Here is a 6,131-nt window from a genome sequence, read left to right on the forward strand (position 1 = left end):
CCTCCTAGATCACCTATACCTCCTAGATCACCTATACCTCCTAGATCACCTATACCTCCTAGATCACCTATTCCTCCTAGATCACCTATACCTCCTAGATAACCAGCTCTAGGCCATAACATTACAATGAGCCGCGGTTCTCGTAAGAATTTTATTGCTTCAAACGACCGCGGCAAACGCATTAAACTAGAGACTGGTTTTTGTGCTCTTTGTGCGGCCGCTAAGTAGTTGAGTTAAGTAGTTAAGTATTCGAGTAAAGTAGGTATCTAAGTTAAGTAGCTGAGTTGAGTAGAAAATAATTCAAGTTAAGTATATGAGTTTTAAGTACTTATGCAGTTAAGTAGCTGAGTTGGGTAGTTGAGAATTTGAGTGAAGTAAGTGTTCAAGTTGAGTAGGTGAGTTGCTTTGTTAAGAATTCGAGTTAAGTAGCTGAGTTGAGTAGTTAAGTATTCGATTTGATTAGTTAATTATTCGTGTTAAGTAGCTCAGTTAAGTAGATAAGTATTGCAGCTAAGTTTTGTAGTTCAGATAAGTAAATCAGCTAAGAAGTTGAATTTAATAGTCGAGATAAGTAGTCGAGTCAACGCTAAGTAGTCGCGTGAGTTTACCGAGATAGGATGAAAAAATTAACTTTTTTACTTGACTTAGTTAATACTGTCACTTTTCCGCAGTCCCACCGATATTGAAATAATTATAATAATTAAATAACGTTTCTAGTTGCATTTTAATTTATTTTATAACAACAAATTATTATGACTTATCATTTAAATATGAAGTTTTTCTTCAAGAGTATCTTTTTAGTTCAAGCGTAATTTTTTCATTGAAGAGTATCTTTTTCATTTAAACGCATATTTTTATTTAAGCTAAATTTTTTCATTTAAGCGTATTTTTTTCATTTAAGCGTATCTTTTTCCTTCAGGCGTATTTTTTCATGCAAACGTATTTTTTCATTAAAGTGTATCTTTCTCACACATGTGTAACTGACTTAAATTTGGCGCTAGCCCTGTATAATATACAGAAGTGAATGAATTCAATAAATGAATGCAACCTGTAATCAAAACAGTTCACCAGCAGCACGATGAATGCGGTGAATAATGATCACTCACAACATCTGTCGAAATAAAGCTGTTCTCACCATCATCATCATTAATCATTATGAGAAATCCTTTTCCCAGAAGTATTGATTATACATCATTATTGCCATCTCTTTACAAAAAAAAATGTCATGTTTATAGGCGGCTTTAGAGCGGCCATCAGCTGTAGCTGTGACATGCGAATGCAAAATTATGATCGTGGCTGAGATAAATGTTTTTTTGATATCAACATTTCGGTTCCATTGTGAAAAATTCAATTTTTTTGATCTCAGTCGAGGATGTTAGGAAAAAACACAAAGTAAACAGAAAACAACACTCAAAAAAATGTCCAACAAGCTGGAAAATGAATGTATCAGCACAGTGAATAAAAAACACTTTGTTTTTTTTTTCTTTACAATTTTTAGATTAAAAAATCTCTGCATAATCAAAATATTTATGAGGTATAACCTAAGTATTTGCCACATTTGCTATAAGTATTTGCAACATTTACCCTCAGTATTTGCGACATATACCCTCAGTATTTGCGACATTTACCTTCAGTATTTACGGTATTTACCTTCAGTATTTACGGTATTTACCCTCAATATTTACGACATTTACCATCAGTATTTACGACATTTACCTTCAGTATTTGCGACATTAACCCTCACTATTTACTACATTTACCCGTAGTATTGAGTAGATTTTCCCTCATTACTGATGACATTTACCCTCATTATTAATGTAATTTACCCTCCTTACTAACACCATTTACCCTCCTTATTAACACCATTTACCCTCAGTACTACCGACATTTACCCTCAGTATCGAGCAGCACCAGTAATCCCGGAGTCTCAGAACCGAGGGCAAAAGATACGAGGGTAGAGCAGCTGCTCGCGTCAATGAGGGGAAATGACCTAATTAATCTGTGATAAATGTAACGACTTATACAGCTGCAATGTTCGGCTGTAATGAGCTGCAGTGATCGATGCTCTTGCAGATGTTTAATAATAACCGTGATCGATGCTCTTGCAGATGTTTAATAATAACGCTGCAGTTTGCTGGGCATCAATAGTTAATATTCATTAATAATTAGTTTTTTTAATGTTATTGAAATACTTTATAGAATAGATTTACAAAATGCATTCACGTGCATGTTTCTAGACAATTTATTAAATTTCAATATTAAATAATAATTGAATTGACTTTTGTTTCAAGCTTATTATTTTATATATGTTATTTATATATATGGATATATATTTTATTTATGAATATGTATTATGTATTTATTTATACATTTACGTATTATTTTGTATATAGATTATTTACAAGAATTTGACTGGTTTTAGTATTCTTCTATATTATGTTTTGCAAGTTTTTTATCGGAGGCCAATGGTTTGAATATTTTTGGTCGTTTTTTGGAAAGAGATTGAAAGTCTCGAATAAAAATTTTCGAATAAATTTATGATTGAAATATAAAAATCCGCTGCTGTATTTCTATTACGATTAGATGTATTAAAATATCGTATAAATTTCTAGGAGTTTTTTTTTTCAAAGAATTGAGATAAAAACAAAAATCAAGCTGAACTTTAAGTTTCAATCATTAAAGTTCTATTTTTATAAAATATTATTTGTACAAATGTAATGTATATAGTTCTATATTTTACATAAAAAAAATTTATACGAGATTTTAATATAAAAAATTACTCATAGGTACCATCAACACACGTGCACACATCTATACACACACTCCACTGATAATATACATTTGTAGAAACACAGCCGTTTGATGGAATAAATTGAACGGATGTGTAGAGTTGAAATACAGAGTTATTAATAAAGCCATACAAATAAAGGTACACAGCGGAACATACATGTATACTGTGCAGTTTTCTCATACAGTCATAAGGAAATTATGAGCTTTCAGCTGTACATGTAGAATAACCTGTTTTAATGTACGGAAAGCATTACATTCTTCTTTACATGTACAGTAATAGTCTGTACATGTATAAGAAGCATTACATGCAGCTGTACATGTAGAATAACCGGTTTTACATGTGCAGAAAGCGTTATATTCTGCTTTGTACAGTACAGTAACTGGCTGTACATGTACAGGAAGCTTTACATTCAGCTGTACATGTACAATAACAGACTGTACATGTACAGTAACCGGCTGTACATGTACTGAAAAGCATTACATTCAGCTGTACATGTACAATAACAGACTGTACATGTACAGTAACCGGCTGTACATGTACAGGAAGCTTTACATTCAGCTGTACATGTACAATAACAGACTGTACATGTACAGTAACCGGCTGTACATGTACTGAAAAGCATTACATTCAGCTGTACATGTACAATAACAGACTGTACATGTACAGTAACCGGCTGTACATGTACAGGAAGCTTTACATTCAGCTGTACATGTACAATAACAGACTGTACATGTACAGTAACCGGCTGTACATGTACTGAAAAGCATTACATTCAGCTGTACATGTAGAATAACCTGTTTTAATATACAGAAAGCATTACATTCTTCTCTACATGTACAGTAATAGCCTGTACATGTACAAGAAGCATTACATTCAGCTGTACATGTAGAATAACCGGCTTTGCATGTAGAGAAAGCGTTACATTCAGCTGTACATGTACAGTAACAGTCTGTACATGTACGCGCAGGAACCATTACATTCAGCTGTACATGTACAATAGCAGACTGTACATGCACAGTAACCGGCTGTACATGTACAGAAAAGCTTTACATTTAGCTGTACATGTAGAATAATAGAGTGTACATGTACAGTAACGGGCTGTACATGTACAGCAACAGACTGTACATGTACATGAAGCATTACATTCAGCTGTACATGTACAGAAAGCTGTACATTCAAATATATATGAGCAGCAATAGGCTGTACATCAGCAAATCTGCAGCTGTAGGCCTATACAGCTGCTCTGTAGAGCAGGCCTATACAGCTGCTCTGTAGAGCAGGCCTATACAGCTGCTCTGTAGAGCAGGCCTATACAGCTGCTAACCCCGTCGACCAGGTTACCCCCGCTCTGGCTGATGGTGGGCTGGTCTGGGGGTAAATGGGGGTTTGGGTTTAGTCTGGGGGTTCAAAAGGGGGTTATGGCTTAGTGTTAAGGGGAGAAATGTGGGGGTCAATGTTCAGTCTGAGGGGGTAAATGGGAGTAAGGGCTTAGATTGGGGGTTGGAAGGAGGGTTTAGGGCTTAGTCTGGGGGTTGAAAGGGGGTTTAGGGGTTGCTGTAAGGGGGTAATGTGGGGGGTCTGTGCTTAATCTGAGAGGAGAATGTGGGGGTTAATGCTATCGAATATTTTCATGAACTTGGAATAATTTAAAAAATTCATAAAATTTTAACAATAATGCATAATGCTTTAGAATTTAAGTGGTTATTATTTGTTATAATTATCAACTGCATGTAATTAGTAACTGAGTGTATGTGCGTAAGACCAGCGAGGGCCGCCATCTGCGCTTGCAGGGTCTGTAGGCTGTGCAGGCTGTGCAGACCATGCAGCGTGTGGTGCAGACTTGACAGACCACCGCTGCTGCTGTGGTGGTCTGTACATACAAAATTACGATGGTTATTTAACATTAATTAGGAATTAAAAGTGTTAGAAAAATAATGATTATCCTGCGTTAATTAAGGATTAAGTAGAATGAATAGATTACGATGATTATTTGACGTTAATAAGGAATTAAAAATATTAAAAAACAATAATTGTCCTGCGTTAATTAGGAATTAAAAAGACTACAATATCAATAATTATCCAGCTTTAATTAGAAATTATGTAAAATGAATAAAATTTAGATAATTATCCTGCGTTAATTAGAAATTGAAGTATAATAAACGGAATTATGATAATTATCTTGAGTTAATTAGGAATTAAGGAAGATGGACGAAATGAAAATATTTATTCTGCGTTAATTAGAAAGTTATTAACATTATGGAATGCTGATCAAATCTCTTGTTAATTAATGAATTATTTATATTATAATGAATAATTATATAGTATGATGCCAATATTTTTCGTTTATAAAGAACTAATTCAGATAATCCATGATAGTTAAAAGATCGTCAATTACGGAAAAAATTATTAGGAATAATTACGATTAACGAAAACTTAAAAATACTGAAAAAAAGTGATAATTACATTGATTGAATTGCATTTTCAATTAGTAGAATAATAATCATTAGGTTAATAATAAATAATAATATTTATTCAATATTATTACTTACATAAATGAATATAACGGTAGTATTATTATGCTGGTAATATAAGGCTAATTTGACTAATTAACGAGGTAAATAACTTGATCGCTATAGCCAAGGTATCAATATAGAAAATAATAAAAATATACGAATGATAGGACAGTATGATATATCAATTATCTTGCCACGTACATAATAATTAAATATATAATAAAATGGTATATGTATATAAAAAAATTATTCATATACTAAAATTAATTAAATATCACCTGTAATTGTTATTTTACAATAAGAAAGATATAATGCCATTATTAAACTTTTCCAAATTTTAATGCTTGACTCATTTATTAAAAAATTAATTATATAAAACATGTAAAATAAATATATTACTTACGTGGTCCAGAGGTGTGAGGGGGCGTGTGGCGGGGGGTGTGGGGAGGCAGGGGGGGAGGGCCGCCCCCCAAGCTGTTCCCCAACATGGTGGGGAAGGGGGGGGAAGGGGAGAGCTGCGTGGTGACTGATGGTGACACAGCTGGTGATGCCGCACCACCTGCTGGTTGACATCAACAGTTGGTGAGAAATTACAATTTTATGAATTTTTTTAATTAACGAAAAAAATTGGCAAGTAAATAAAACTTTTATACAATATAATTTTTTTACTTAGCGAAAAAACTGGGCAAGTGAATGAAATTCCTAATTTTTAATAATAAACAAAAATTGTGCTAGCCTTACAATTTTATCAATTTTTTTAATTAAAAAAATTATTTTCAAGTGATTAAAACTTTTAAATTTTAAAAATAAACAAAAATTGTGCTAGC

This window comes from Hyalella azteca, unplaced genomic scaffold (assembly GCF_000764305.2).
Source record: "Hyalella azteca isolate HAZT.00-mixed unplaced genomic scaffold, Hazt_2.0.2 contig7645, whole genome shotgun sequence".
Taxonomy (NCBI): Eukaryota; Metazoa; Arthropoda; class Malacostraca; order Amphipoda; family Hyalellidae; genus Hyalella; species Hyalella azteca.